Source organism: Pinus tabuliformis, chromosome 2_2 (assembly GCF_031772625.1).
Source record: "Pinus tabuliformis cultivar Carrire ecotype Pingquan chromosome 2_2, CPIR1, whole genome shotgun sequence".
Lineage (NCBI taxonomy): Eukaryota > Viridiplantae > Streptophyta > Pinopsida > Pinales > Pinaceae > Pinus > Pinus tabuliformis.
In genome coordinates this window covers 1,158,312,123-1,158,328,662 of record NC_142300.1, presented here as the reverse complement: position 1 = coordinate 1,158,328,662, position 16,540 = coordinate 1,158,312,123, and the positions used below count along the sequence as shown (strand labels likewise).

Below are 16,540 nucleotides of genomic sequence, written 5' to 3'. Positions count from 1 at the left end.
TCACAGGGAGGATGGTACGTGGGGTGCCCATGTTTGATGGTGATCCACTCTTTGCAAATGATCATGTAGAAAGATTTATTGCACATACTTCAAAGATGAAAGTGGTCCACCAGGATGTCCTTATATTGTTGTTCATGAGATCCCTCCATGGTCATAATTCATGGTTGCATAATCACGAACCTAGGAGCATCTCATATATTGAGGAATGCGTTGATGGCTTTCTCAGACATTTTCAAGTATGTCCTGCACTAAACATTCAAGATGAAGCCTTCATTAAGCATCATGATGGCCTTGGGAATCTAGATGATGAGCAAGGAGGAGGGCTCTCCCTGGGTCCACATGACAAAAAGGGTGATGAAGATAATTTTCAAAACACATGAGATAGGGAAAGTGAAGATGAGGTTAACCCTACCTTTTCCGAGGATACTATCTCTCATAATTCGCTCTTTGAAGAACTTGGAGAAAGTGATCCTACTCCCCCTTTGAACTTTGATAACAATGATTACTTATGCATTGAAGAGGGGAAATGGGAAGTTCATGGGCATCGTTTTGACAAGGACCCTATCTATGACGCTAATGATGATCATATCAATAGGACTCTTGTCTTACCTCATGATCCTAGGGTATAGCTGAATCTCATATGGACCCTTTCCACAACCCTTCTTACACTTTCACTAATAATGAGGAATTCTCTCTCTCTCTCTTCTAAGTGTGATCATAATGGGAAACTTGCTTGTTGTGTCTCTCTATATCATCAGTCTCCCTTTCTTTCTAATCATGACCTTGCTGTGGCCACAAAGCCCGATATAAATGATAGGGATCATGATGAAGATGATATGCCTGAGGTTGCCATCCATCAGAGATTTATGAGCTTGATTGTTGATATCTCTATCTTTTGGTTGAAGGAAAGAATCCTATGGAATAGGCTGCATCCCATTATTCCCTTTTCACCCATGATCTTCCATGTGTGGTCATTATATTTTCCCACCTCTAGCCCTTGTGACCTTCCATATGGCCATTCTTGCCTGCGCCTTTGGATTTATCTCATAAGTAATCAATGATCATCAAGGCAAGAATTTTTATATTCATCTAAAGATATGTTGGTTGCATTGGCTATATGATTACACTTAGCATTTGCTTAATGTAATATGCATGTTAGGGTAGGATGCATTCCATGTTGATTTTGCATTAGAAATAACATAATTCCTTTTATCACGCTAGATTAGTTGCATTTAGAATAAAATTTTATTTCTTGTTGACTTTTAAGCCTAATACAAGCATGGGCAATCATAAGACGCCACAAAAAATCATGATGTCCCGTATGTTGGTTTGTGATGTGCAAGTAACAGGCCTACGATCCCAAGAGATTGTTGGTGTTCTCATTACCTCTCCATTCGAGTACATTCGTGCACTCTACTGAGAGATCATGCCCCAATTGGAGCCAAATGTTACCCACCACCTGTGGGTGACACCCATAGCAGAAATTTTTCTCCTAGATTGTCTTTAGCCGACAACCAGCAACACCTTGCAGTCCCCAGACAGCTCAATACGCCACTATCTCTACCACCTGAGCTAGCCATTATGCACCCTCGCCCATATGTCATGATCATATGTTTGAAGGTGGGTCTTCCAACCCTAAAGGTATGGCTTTCATTATGTAGTTGGGTATTTTTGCTTACTTATCATGGACACTTTTGGGCATGGATTATTGAAGGAATTTGGCGGAAAGAATGAGCTTGGTTTGTACTCTTGTCCACATGTCCAACTTGGTGGCTAACCTTGTATCCTAGTCCTGTGGGATCACCTTTTTTGGCTACTAGCTTTAGGAGTGGCACTACATGGGAAATCCCAATTTTGGTTGCACAGTCCCTCTTCCCGGCACTATGAAAATTCCTAAACCGGAATCCCTACTGCAACAACTGATGATATTTCTCCTACTTGTTAGAATTACATGAACAAGTTATTTGTAATTCCCTATGGCAAATATTGAAATACATATACTGCAGCCTTCACTTAATTAATTTATATGCAGAAACAACACACTGAGCAAGAAAGAAAATACAATGCAAATGACACTGTTGTTTTTGGAGAAATGTCCCAGAAAAAACCCAATGCGGGAAAACTGGTGCAACATATCTGAGGGTTTTATATTATGCAGTAGTAGATCTTAGTACAATTCTTGGATGTTCAACTAGCAATCCGATACAAAGAAAAACTAGACAAAACGAATGGTGAAGTGCTCTCACCTTGTCACTGGGAGAATCTAAGTCTGATCCCGTTGAACTGGAGCCTCTGTGTACCCTCTACACAGAAATGCATCACTCCCACGCAGTTATTGCGTCACCCCTGCTGGGTATCATGTTACTCCTTCTCTGGACCCTTTGTTGGCTCGAAAATTCGAATCTCTACCTCCCAGTCTCACACCCTGGCTCCTGGCTACTGAAACTCGATTTCCTCAGCAGGAATTCGATTTCCTTCTAAGGCCTGCGCTGCCACTGCATCAACTCTACGTGGGACAGCGTTTGCCTTTCTCTCAATGTCGTTCTTCCCTCTCTCTGCCTCGTACTCTTCAGCGTAGGAAAACTTCCTTCTTCCGGATACTCACTACGCCTCACTACAAGAAATCTACTCGATCAAAATTTTCTCTTGAGAACTTTTCACTTCATAAATTCGATCTCTTGATCTCTCGGTGTGTTTTTCAAATGACCCTCAAGCTCTCTTAAATAATATTCTCATTGACTTTCAACGGCCCAGATTAAAAGCTAATCAATGGCTAAGATCATTTTAGTTTGATCCTCGTCTTCTTCTAGAAGTTACACCCACAATTAGATTAATACCCATTAATATTTTTAATTTCCTAACTTTAGACTTAGGGTCCCACTAAAAAATATTAATTATTTTAATAAAATTGTTTATGGGTGGAATTCCCCAAAATGCTTTTTGGGTTCTTTGGAATACATGTGCCCAAGTCTCCCTGCAAAATTTGAGGCCTAGAGCACATCCGATGCTACCCAAAATCAATAGACAGCATATACATCACTCCCCTCTGCTCATTATAACCCCTTTTCACATTATTCCCTCTGGGTCCACATTTGTCCATTGGGTCCACAAGAAGTTAACCTCCCCCTCCCCTTGTCCACACTTTGGGTCGAGTCTGGAATGATGCCCCAGTGGTTGATGCCGCTAAAAAAAAGTAAAAAGCATAATTTGGCCACTCTCAATAGGAAATGTACCATAAAACGCAAAAGATAGCCAGGGAATACAAATTTAGCACGTGGGCAAAAACCAGCATGAGCTCTACCCTTATCATCATGGCCATCACCCTGGTTCCTATGGCCCCTATACTAGCCCACTACATCACTAAGGAACCCATGATTGTCCCAACCCATAGTAGGCGATGAACTGCCCAAAATTAAAGGGGAGTATTCACTGCTATATCATTCGCATCATGCTCTCATCCCCTAGACCCCAAGCAGTTATAAAAGAAAAAAAATCAATAAAAGGCAAAAGGCATATGAAAAATGGTGGGAAAACAAAGGTCGAAGTAACTCATGTACTACAATTGCTCCCTCCTACATCTATTCCTACATCTATAGACCCAAGTGTGGACCTCCGTCATGCTACCCTTGTACCATGGCATGTGGCTTGGAGCCTTCCCCTAATGCCCCACTTCGTTCCATCATTATATCACACGATACCTACCATATGAGGGATGTACCATGAACCTGTCACTCCCTTGGAAGTTGAAACCACTTAATAGGGTCCTTGATTAACCTCCTCCTTGAACATGGAGACACCTGTACACTCTAAAGCCCATTCTGGAAGGGCATGCCACTATGAAGTGCCCACTTGGTTCCATGACTTGTAAGCTTATTTGTTTAATTACATTAATGATTTGTTGTACTAGAAGGTGAAGAAACACATTGGATCTTATGCAAGATTGCAGGTGGGTCTTCATCTTGGGGTTTAGTCTTCTTATACGAGGTCCAAGCCCTCTAAAGGGTCATATTGGCATTTATGGGGGGTGCGTTGAGAGACATAGGCCTCCACTGTAGCAAAGAGTAGATAACTATGCCATGGGATCCTTCGACACCACTCATTGCTCACTCGTATTCCACTGATTTGATGATGATGATGCACTTGGGCCTCCTTGCCCAATCAACTGTACACTTGCACCACACACTTGGCAGTTGATCCAGGGCCCATATGGGGTTGTTTCTCACCATGGGAGACAAAGAGAGGGCTTGCATCATTGTTCTAGCCCTTGTAGATGGGATACATGCTTGTTCGATTCAGTTGGAGACCCATGATGATGATTTTGTGCCCCCACAGCCACTTAGGGGCACCATAGGTCATTTGCTTGGAGAATAAGAGGCCACCCACTTCATCATTGTTATTAGAGTCGTCCTATTCATTATGGCACATGAGGGACTTCATTTGGCCTTCCAACGGCCCTACTAGCTATTGTTTTACCATTTCGACCCTCTTGAGAGGCTAATTATTCATATTTTGGAGCTATTCGATGGGCTTGTCACCAATAGATTTATTATTTTGCACATTAGAGTTATTTTAGGCGCTCATTAGGCTAAATTGACCAATTCAAATTGTTAGAGGCTCATATAAATAGATGTGAGGCCTCATTTGTAACTCATCATCACTTGGATTTGGGATATATCTTTCGAAAGATTTCGGACCTGCAATTTGTGGAATGATTTGGATGATTAAATAGATTTTGATGTGTATTTTCACTATCTCTCTTGGAGCTTCTATTTGGCGAGTTTATGGATGGATATACTCTTTTGTCATTTAAGTGATTTTTCATGCAAATTTCATAATGTTTCATGTCTAATGTATGGAATGCTGTGTTAGGTCCCTATACTACTAGTGTAACCCCTTATTGTTATTAGTACAACCCCCTTATTATAATGTTGAGCCCATGTAGTCCCCATATTGTTATTATTGTGCCCCATAAAAGCCCACTATTGTTATTATTGTGCCCTTACATTATTATTGTTATGTTGGCTCTGATTATATTATGACCCCTTAGACTCCTATATATGGAAAGGAGGTCTTGTCATTTGTATCATCCAAGAATTGTTCATTTGTGTAATGTAAAGGAGGTTGCCCCCTCGAAGAGGCTGAATTATAAGGCGTTGATCTATTTTTTCTATCTTTTTGTGAGCTGGTTTCATAACATTTGGTATCAGAGCTTTGGATTCTATGGTTTTGCTACTCCAAACAGGGCATCGTGGTATTTGCGCTATAACGTTATTTCTGCGACGTTTCAGAAGTTAAAAAAAAAACCCATTTGAGAAGAAACCGTGCTAAACCCCACGTCCGAATTTCAGATCTTGTCTCGCTATAGTTTCAGATATATGATCTGAAGAAGTTAGGGTTTTTGCAGACTCCTGAATTACATCCTAAACAGGTGACCTTGGGAAAATTGTCATAACTTTCTCTCTAAGCAACAAATTGAAATTTCGTAAGAAGTTACAGAAAGAGGATGGACTGTAGTTTTCTGTGCATAGTTTTCAAATCCGAAGGTCGAAACAGTGACACGTGGCACGTCGTACAAGTTCGCTCTACTGAAACATTATATAATCAGGTCATCTTAGGAGATTGGGCATAACTCTTTCTTGGAGAATCAAATTCTAATCAGACTTACGGACTTAAAAAGAGGACTGAGAAGGCTACTGCAGGAGACAATTTCAGAACTCCGAGATCTGAAAGTACAGGGTTACATTCATTTCAAGATCGAGCTCCTGAAATCAAGAAAAGGCGATATGAGAAAGTTTGATGGAAAGGATCCAGTAAATTGGATACTACAGATGGAGCAATATTTTGATCTACACGGTGTACCACTGTTACAAAAGGTATGTATTGCATCTTCATATTTAGAACCGGATCAATTTTTATGGTATAAAGAGCTTTGTTCTCGTAAGCAACTTGTTACGTGGCCAATTTTCACGAAGGAAATGATAGCACATTATGAGGATACAAAGAGAAACACCTTCTTTAGAGCAACACCACAGCAATTGGAAGAAAAAAGAGAAAAAGGGCTTTGTTACAAAGTGGAAAGCAAAATTATGGCAACAAGGAAGTCTACCCCTCACAACTATAAAGATGGAAGTGTTGTTTCTCCTAGCCTTCCACAACCTACAAGGGTTACACCACAACAATTGGAAGAAAAAAGAGAAAAAGGGCTTTGTTAAAATTGTGATAACAAATACATTAAAGGTCATAAGTGTGTTGAGAAGAAATTATTTTACATTGACTATGGAGAAGAGGAAGAATAGGATCAAAAAACGTCAAAAGAAGAGTATATACACCAGGAACCAACCCCAGAGAAAGAAGAAATGAATTTGACCATATCTTGTAAAGCATTGGAAAGAATTACCACTTCTAAAACTCTCAAGATAGAAGGGCATATCAAGAAGAAAAAGGTTCAAGAAGTGAAAGATCACATCGAGAAAGAAGAAATGAATCCGACCATATCTTGTAATGCATTGGACGGAATTACCACTCCTCAAACTATCAATATAGAAGGACATATCAAGAAGAAAAATGTTCAAGAATTGAAAGATCACATCGAGTCTCAAGAAATCAATCTGACCATATCTTGTAATGCATTTGAAGAAATTACCACTCCTCAAACTATCAAGATAGAAGGAGATATCAAAAATAAAAAGGTAAGAGTGTTGATTGATTCGGGCAGTACCTATAATTTTATTGATTGTAAGAGAGCCAAGGAATTGAATTGCTTCCTATATCCAGCATCGGAGTGTCAAGTGATGGTTGCAAGTGGAGGAACCATAAATTGCTCTGGAAAGTGCCATAATATCAAGCTATCCATGGGAGAATATGTATTGAATAGCCCAATGCTTTCCATTCCAATGGGTGGTGCTAATGTTTTACTAGGAGTCCAATGGCTACAATCTTTGGGTACGATAGCTTTTAATTTTCAAGAACTTTTCTTGAAATTTTTTTCGGAAGGAAAGAAAGTTGAATTGAGGGGTATCGAAGGAAAGCCTGGAAAGATAATCAACTCTAACAGCATGACAAAGATTCTAAATAAAGAACAACGGGGTGTAATTGCACAATTATGTTCACTAGAGGATCCCGCATTGAAATCATGTATTTCTCCAGATCTCCAAAACGTTTTGGACAATCATTCCAAGGTATTTGAGACTCCCAAAGGCCTCCCACCTATTCACGATCATGATCATGCTATTCATTTGATTCCACGAAGTGTTCCTCCAAACATCAGGCCTTACATATATCCATATGCCCAAAGGAGTGGGAACTCATTCAAAACTTGCAGAAGATCCCAGTTCAAACAGTATTACGAGAACTTTACAAGGAAGGAAAAATCATATTGGAACCCAAAGAAGTCACAAAACCGAGAAATCGAAAGCTATGAAATAGATCAATTGCAGAGTATCTCATCAAGTGGAAGAACTTACCCGCTGAAGATTCCACATGGGAGGACAAGAATTTATACAAAAGCATCAAGAACTACTCCAGGGCCCATATGGGGTTGTTTCTCACCATGGGAGACAAAGAGAGGGTTTGCAACATTGTTTTAGCCCTTGTAGATGGGATACATGCTTGTTCGATTCAATCGGAGACCCATGATGATGATTTTGTGCTCCCACAACCACTTAGGGGCACCATAGGTCATTTGCTTGGATATTAAGAGGCCACCCACTTCATCATTGTTATTACAGTCGTCCTATTCATTATGGCACATGAGGGACTTCAATTGGCCTTCCAACGGCCCTACTAGCTATTGTTTTACCATTTCGACCCTCTTGAGAGGCTAATTATTCATATTTTGGAGCTATTTGGTGGGCTTGTCACCAATAGATTTATTATTTTGCACATTAGAGTTATTTTAGGGGCTCATTAGGCTAAATTGACCAATTCAAATTGTTAGAGGCTCATATAAATAGATGTGAGGCCTCATTTGTAACTCATCATCACTTGGATTTGGGATATATCTTTCTAAAGATTTCGAACCTGCAATTTGTGGAATGATTTAGATGATTAAATAGATTTTGATCTGTGAAATATTTTCACTCTCTCTCTTGGAGCTTCTATATGGCGAGTTTATGGATAGATATACTCTTTTGTCATTTAAGTGATTTTTTCATGCAAATTTCTTAATGTTTCATGTCTAATGTATGGAATGCTATGTCATGACATTACTTGTGCCCTAAAAACTAATGTGAATTTATGAAAGACTTGTAATCTTGGCTCATTGCATATGTTATTCATCTTGGCAAAAAGAACGAATTTTCATAGGGGTAGGTTGTGCACCTTTTACCTTGAAACTCCATCAAATCTTGCATATCGAAGTATAAAAGTCTAAATTTTCCGTGAAGTTGCATCCACAAAGAGCGTAGTTGCTTCTTTAGGCCTCCTCGAAGAGCAAAGTTCCTAAACCTTGATCATTTTGACTCCAATCTGCCCAATATCCAAGCACTCGTCCTAGATCCTTGGTGATCACATTAACTTAATGAAATATCATTCTTTCACCTCTTTTCTTCCTCTTTCCTTCGTCCCTTAAGGATAAGGAGATTTTTTAGGGCTTGGTGTGAAAGTTTAGGGAAGAGGAATTTTAGGATTCTGTCCAGACAAGTTTCTTCATTTATGTCTCCTCTAGGCATCCTCCGGTTTTGAACGAATTCCGATGGTGTAATTTCAAATAAATTGATGCCCTAACTATCACACCAAGAGGAAACCTAAGTCACATGACACGAGGACACGAGACACAGAGGACACGTAAATACGAGTATTCAACACGAGACGCAGTGACCCCGGAAACAAGAAACGAGGGACACATATATATATATAGATATATATATATATATATATATATATATATATTAAAAAATACTGAAATATAGTGCTTGATCCATATAGATATGAATCATGATGATATCTATTTAGTATTTAGTATACACTATTTACTATTTAGTAATTTACTAGTTAGTTTATTAATTTTACTACATCGATGATGTTCACAGTTCAATGTTCATTGTTCATTGTTCATGTTATAATTTTTGTTATCAACTTCAAACAAGTTTGATCATGTTCAAACTTCACATAAATTTATGAACTATAAATTTATGTGTTCAAATGCCATTGTTGACCAGAGCGTTAATTGAGCTTTCCCTCCCTTTAGACCTTGAAGGTGTAGTGAGCAATGAGCACATGACGAGGAGCTGGGATTTTTATTTCAACACACGATCTATACGTGGTCACTAGTGTATAATTAAGTTAAGTTCCGTAGGCTATAACACAACTTATAAGAAATTTAAGTGCTCCAAACTCTCGGCAAAGCATGCGAACGCTCCTCTCCTACATCTCCAGGTCCAGGTCACTGTGAAGTTGTGAGCATTGCGCTCAAATCTGATGGAATTCCTCACACTGCACAACAAATTGGATTCCAGGGACAAGCAAACTCAACTTCGGTGACGAACAATGACAAAAAAACCCAAAAATAAACCATGTTGCAGGTTTTAAATGTCACTTTTCATGGGACACATGTCCTAAGAACCAAAAACATTAGTGCACGTTTTTGACACGTCCAAAACACCTGTCTCCACTAGAGGACACAAAGAAAAACGTTATCAACACGTTTTAAGGCGGTTTTCATGTCCGACATGTGAAATACGGGACACGAGACCCTAAGGGATGTGTCATGTCACTTAGGAGGAAACCCTTGCAACTTTTTTGATTTGGGGATAAAGTATTTCTCTCAAGGGGCTCTTCGTGGAAGGTCACCCTAGCTTCTCCCAAAGCTCACACTTTAATTGAATCTCTCCATTGAATGAGTCATCCTTGCCTCACTAGGAACCCTAGTATAAACACATCAATCACGAGTGAAGGATTTTGGGAGTTATGATCTTAGGCATTCATTATTTTTGAAAATTTCTAAGCCCAAGGTCGTCCTTCATATGATATTCTTGAAGAGCCTTTCAACTTTTCTTTAAGTATTTGAACCATTAATTGAGCCTCTCCTTTAAATGGGCCTAGGAAATCATGTTATACCTTGCCATTGATCCTATCATTCAAGTGATTTCCTCCATACCAGGACTCCTCCCATTAGTGAAAGTCCTTAAAGAGCTGGGGACATCGACTGAGGTGACAATGGGTCCTTGTCCCATTGTTGTCACTTGGTCTAGTAGTAGTCCCTTTGGAACCCCTCCAAGAACCATTTTCAGATTGAGCAGTAACATTTTGGCGCCATTACTAGGGACACGAGACGCATGCCTTTTTCCCCTTACGACATCATTGATATATCATTCTTGGCAACTGGCTCCAAGGAAGTGATAGGTTCATGGTAAATCCATCATATGGCAAGTGTCATGTGATATAATGATGGAACAAACTGGGGCATCAGGGGAACGCTCCAAGCCACTTGCCATGGTACAAGGGTAGCTATGATAAGGGAGGCCCACACTCAGGTATATAGATGTAGGAGGGAGAAATCAGGGTGCATGAGTTACCCTAACCTTTGTTTTACCACCCTTCTTCATATGCCTTTTGCCTTCTATTGATTTTTTTTCTTTTATAACTGCTCAGGGCTCTAGGGGATGACAGCATGATGCGAATAATATAGCAATGAATATCCCCCTTTTAAGGTTGGGTCGTTCATCGCCCACCAGGGGTTGGGACAATCACGGGTTCCTTAGTGATGCGAGGGGCCAATATAGGGGCCCTAGGAACCAGGGTGCTAACCAAGAAGATAGGGGTAGAGCTCATGTTGGCTTTTCTCCACATGCTAAATTTTTGTCTTGGCCATCTTTTGCAATTTATGATACATTTCTTGTTGAGAGTGGCCAAATTATGCTTTTTACTTATGCCCCAAAGCCACTTTGGAGCACCACGTGATGTTTTTTTTTGAGATCAAGGGGCCAACCCCTTGTCTATCATTCATGGAGCCCTCACTCACATTATGGCACCTTGAGGACTCAATGGGGCCCTCCAACGACCCTTCTACACCATCTCTTCATCTTTTTGGCTCATTTGGATGGCTTACTCTTTACTTTATGAGCTACTTGGTCGGCTTGTTACCAAGAACATCTTATTTTTCAAATTAAAACAATGTTAGGGACATCTTAGGATAATTCAAACTATTAGAGGATCATATAAATAGATGAGAATTGTGAAAATTTACAGTCTGAAATCCTATTGCAGCGACTGGAATTAATTCTTCTAATTGTTAATTAATTAACAATTTATTTGCTACGACAAATATCAAATAAATCATACTGCAACCTTCACAAATAAAACTACAGAAAATAATAGTGTTTGAAATTGAGAAATCTGCTAGCACACACACATAAAAATTTGACACACTTATTTTTGGACAAATGTATCTGGAAAAACCCAACTTGGGAAAACTGTTGTAGCAGTTGAGGGTTTTAATTATTAAGTAGCAGTGAAATTTTGATTACAACCTATGGATGCCCAACTGGCTATCCTATCAACAAGTATCTGACAAAATTAATTAGAGAAAAAAATTTCTCACTCCACTAGCAATCTCTCCACTGTCTCCTTCAGAAATTTGGTCGTTTAAACCCTTGTGCAAGCCCTTTGCGCAGTCCTTGCACTGCCTCTCGCACGTGTGGATCTGTTCAACCTCTAATCAAGCCGTCTTACTTGTCTCTGTTGTTGGAAGTGACTCTCTAGGCCTCTAGAAGACTTCCCTGGCCTCTAGAAGTTGAACCAACTTCCTCTCCAGCTAAATCAAACTGTTATGTTGAAGCTTCTATGTGGAATACATCTGCCACTTGTTGCTGCCTCTCCGGATCTGGAAAACTTCCTTCGGATCATTGTCCCTGCCCCTCTCTGTTTCTACCTCCCTTTTGACTCGAACCCTTCTGGGTGTTGCCTTTGCAAAATCGAATTTCCCAAGCAAAATCGATCTCTAGTGTGTATTCTCCATCTACCCATCGACTTCTTATAATATTTTGTTGGGGTTCCAACGACCAAGATTAAAACTTAATCAAGGGCTAAAGTCATATTGGAGTCAATCCGTATGAATTTCTAGATGATTCACACCTTATCTCAATTAATTTTGATTAATTAAACAAATTTCCTAAGTTTAGACTTGGGAAATATAAAAAAATAGGGTAATAATCTAATTGATACACTTCTAAGTGGAATTTCCCGAAACAATTTCTAGGTTATGGAGAACTCCTTTGTTTTAGCCTGTCCACAAAATTTTGAGACTAGAACACCTCCAATCCAATAAAAACTAACAAGACTCTCATTTGTGAGAGCATGATCATCACTTCTTGGATCTATTCCCTTGTAATAATTTCACACTTTTCCTTGGAGGACTATTGGAAACTTCTATTGATGCATTTCAATATCTTTGGAGGCTGAAATTTCAGTTCTTTCTTGGAGCCATTTCTTGTTTTATGGATGGATATATCTCTTGTCATCTTGTAAATGTTATTTTGTTGAAGATCTCTCTTGAATAATGTCTAATGTGTGGAATTTTTGCAATTAATTAATGCTTTTTGTACCCTAGTTTTATTGAATATCATTGTAAAAGGTTATTTGATTAGCAATTGCACATGTTACTCATTGTATGGCAAGTAGATGAATGTTCCTAGTGGATTAGAATTAATTTTCTTCCATGAAAATCCATAGAGCTTGGGTGGGTAAATGTTAAAGAGTGGTTGCTAGGGCATCGCTTTTTAGCCTCCTTGAAGACGATTTTGGAGAAATTTTGAATCATCATAGACTCCATAGCCCAAGGATTAGGCACTGATCCAAGTAAAATTGGTGGTCACCTTCTCCTTACCTTTCTTTTTCTCCCTCCAACAATTTTTGACCCCTCTCCTAGACGGCCAACTAGGGTTGCTTGCGAATTGCATTAGAGGAGGTGTTTTACAAAAGTAATTGGACAAGAATCTGCGTTGGCGTCTCCTCTAGTGACTCTCCAAATTTGGAGCAATTCCCATGGTTGGTTTGCAAGAAAACTCAAGCCCTTGTTGCATCTTTGGATGCTCATCTTCAACATTTAGGTTTGGTGGTCCTCTTGAGGGTCATTTGCAAATAGTATATGAGGAATAAATCATTCAAAACCCTTTCCCTATCCTACCTTGACCTAGTGAGCACATTGGAGGAGTTCCTCCCACAATTACTCATAAACCCTAGGTCTTGTTTAGGTCTTTCTAGGTCTCTCTCTAGTGAAGTGAAATTCTTCTTTCTAGTGACAAATCATCTTGTAAAGCTTCTAGAGAGGTCATATATCACATTGGAAGTCTTGACCTTAGTTATACATATCTGTGAAAATTTCTTAATCTAACACAACAGAAACCCCTACTGCAATTACTGGTTTACAATCTCCTACTTGTTCTTTACATTAACAAGTTATTTAATAGCATAAGCATCTAAGTAAACACTATTGCATCTTTCACAAATATATAGATCATGCACTGAAATAAATTGAGACAATAACAAAAGGGACACCGTTATTTTTTGGACAATTGTCCCCGGAAAAACCCACTTTGGGAAAACCGGTGCAACATATAGAGGGTTTGTATTATTAAGCAGATTTTGTGAATACAACTAGGGTGCCAGAAATGGCTCACCCAACAGAGAATATCCTCGATAGTAGAACCTCTATTCGGAGATAGATATTTCAGCAAATCAGCGAGCGGATGATCAAACCCCACAGCACATCCGGTCGTTCCCTATGCTAGACAGCGAAAGATGCTCCAAGCACTACTCTGGAACTGCGTCACTCCTTCAGGAGCTGTGTCACCCTCTCCCGGCTCAAAATCTGTTGATCTGCTCCCAGTCTGACCCACAGAATCTCCCCAGCGCTGCCTCTGAGGCCTAGCGTCAACCTATGCAGCTTTTGCATCTCACTGTGTCAGTCCTCTGCATCAGCTTTATGGCCTCTGTGTCAGCCATTCTAGGGCCTCCGTTGTCTCTCCCGGCGCTGCGCTGCCTCTCTGCTATGTATTCTTCAGCCTCGAACGAAAATCCCTTGCTGAAGTGCCCCTCACTACAACTTTGATCACTAACTTGATTTCCTCAGCAAACCTCGCCCCTTGGATCATTTGGTGTATCTTCAACTGACCCTCAAGCCTCCTTTTACTTTTCCTGTTGACGAATCAATGGCCGAGATTAAGTCCCTAATCAACAGCTAAGATTAGAATTAGCTTGATCCTCGTCATTTAGAACTTTCTCACCCATATTTTATTAATACACATTGATATTTTTACTTTCTTAAGTTTAGACTTAGGAACTCATTAAAAATATTAATTATTTTAATAACTTCGCATCTGGGTGGAATTTCTCTAAAGGATTTCTGGGTCTTGGAGATCTCATGTGTTTAGCCCCTCCACAAAATTTCGGAGCTAGAGCACATCTGATGCTACCCAAAATCAACACTATCATCATCGAACATCTCTAAACCCTAGGTATCTTCCTCCTAAGTCTTTCTTAGAGAGCCCTTAGCTTCTCTTAAAGCATTGAGCATTAATTGAGTCTCTCCCTAAATGAGCCTTGGAATCACCTCACACTTTATCATTGATCCCATCATTACATGATCCAAATGGATCCTAGAAAACCCTCTAAGTCTTCTAAACATTCAAGACTATCGCAAAAGAAGAGCATTCTAAAAAGTTGGATTAGACTATCGAGAGGCAAAAACATAGAGAAAACATTGAAAAATAGAGTATCAGCGGCTTAAAACTATGTTGCACGGGAGCCGTAGGATCTGGCCGATCAACAGTCCAGATCCGATCGGCAAATCACAATCGGCGGTGGCAGGCGGAGACCACATGGTATATGCGACAGCGATCAGTGAGGTCAACGAGGACCGTCGATCAAGCGCGCAGATCGACGGCCCAAGTTGAATCGCGATATCGCAATTGGCGATTACAGAGGAATGATTACAAACGGCTCGGGGGTATGTGTGATAAGCGATTGCAATCAATCGCATCGGAACATTACAATGGAGTGGGGTCGATATAAATATAACTCGGGATAGCCAGACCCAATAAAATTATAAGCGATATATTTTCAGGTCCGAGAAAAGGGCTTTTTCAATGTAAATTGCATTTTCGTTAAATAAACGAAATACAATGGAAAAAGCGTTGATGTGATGAAAGCGGACCCGAAAGGGTTTGTTAATGCAAATATACAATATTTCAATTCCATCTAAAGCCATTTTACGGGGTTTTTTCAGTGTTTAATGTATTTTTTTAATACAAAGGAAACAAGCAGGATTTCGGGAGGACCGAAGGCGGATAGAGGCTTTGGCCGGGCTTCGCCCGAGTCCATACATTGGCTGCCACGTGCCCAGGCCCTGGAGAGAGAAAACCACTCTTTTCGAGCAGTTAACTCCCGTACACATGGGCTGCGCGAAATGAACCACAGCGGTGGATCTAAATCTTCTAGATCAACGGTGGAGATGCAATAAGCAACATAAAGGCAGACCTGATAGGAGTTATAAGGGGGATTTATAGTATTTCAAATCCGATAAACGGCAGTTTGGCGAATTTCCTGTGTTTTTATTGTATTTCTCTGTGTAGACAGAGAACGTTGTTTCTGGGGTTTCAAAGGCCCGATGACCCATTTCGTTAGAGAACAGGTGGCCACGATCCCTGAAAGCGTTTAGCAATGATTGCTAATGCTCAGAGGGGGATCTGAGCGGACAGAGGCCGAGAAGCCAGAGAGCCCGAAAAAGAGAAACGAACAGATAGTGCCAATTGGCTTTAAAGTCATAGACTGACAGAAACAGACGCAAGCAGTGCTGAGACAAGAAGCAAACAGAGACAAAGAGTCAGTGAGGAGAGTCCGTGTACTCAGAAAGACTTGGGTGATCCGAGTAAAGCCTTGTTGTTTTGTATCTATTGTGTGAGACTCAAATTGAGCTCACTTTTCTAAAAACTCAGCTTCTGAAGACATAATAGAGAAGTCACCACTGAAGGCTAGACCAGGAGACGTAGCCCAGCAGTTTTGGGTGAACTCCTTATTAAACTTGTTGTGTTTATGTGTGTCTATCTATTATGTTCTTTTACTGCTTCATTGTCTATGTATTTCGCAATCGTATCGATCCATTGCACAAAGTAAGATAGGCAAATCCATGCACATGAGTATGTAATACCTTAATAATTGTCTAAGATCTCATTATCAGATCAAGTGGTATCAGAGCTTTAGGTTTGCTAAGGTTAGACAAGCTTGTGCTGGATTATTAAATGCTAACTAGGTCAAAGCTCAAATTAGGAGAAGGAGAACTGGTTGAGGCTAACCCAGAAATTGGAAGAGTCTATCCTAGGAGGAAAATGGCAGAAGAAATTCCCTTGGAATCAGACTCTCAGTTCATGGACAGTTTCATGACCATGAGAGCCATGGTGGAAGAAATGTATCGGGAATTTAAGAAGGATCGAGGTGCAAGCACCTCAACACCCGAACGAAGCAAAGGAGAAGAGGAACCTCTTCTATTTGCCCATTCAGAAGGCAAAGGAAAAGGAGAAAAGCCTCCTCCATCAACACCTCCTTC

General features: G+C 40.1%; 1 protein-coding gene across 2 annotated transcripts in view; it reads right to left on the bottom strand.

Moving 5' to 3' along the window:
- The window catches only part of VTE1 (tocopherol cyclase, chloroplast / vitamin E deficient 1 (VTE1) / sucrose export defective 1 (SXD1)), a 327,369-nt gene that overhangs the window by 34,964 nt on the left and 275,865 nt on the right, over positions 1 to 16,540 (bottom strand). The window lies entirely within an intron of this gene.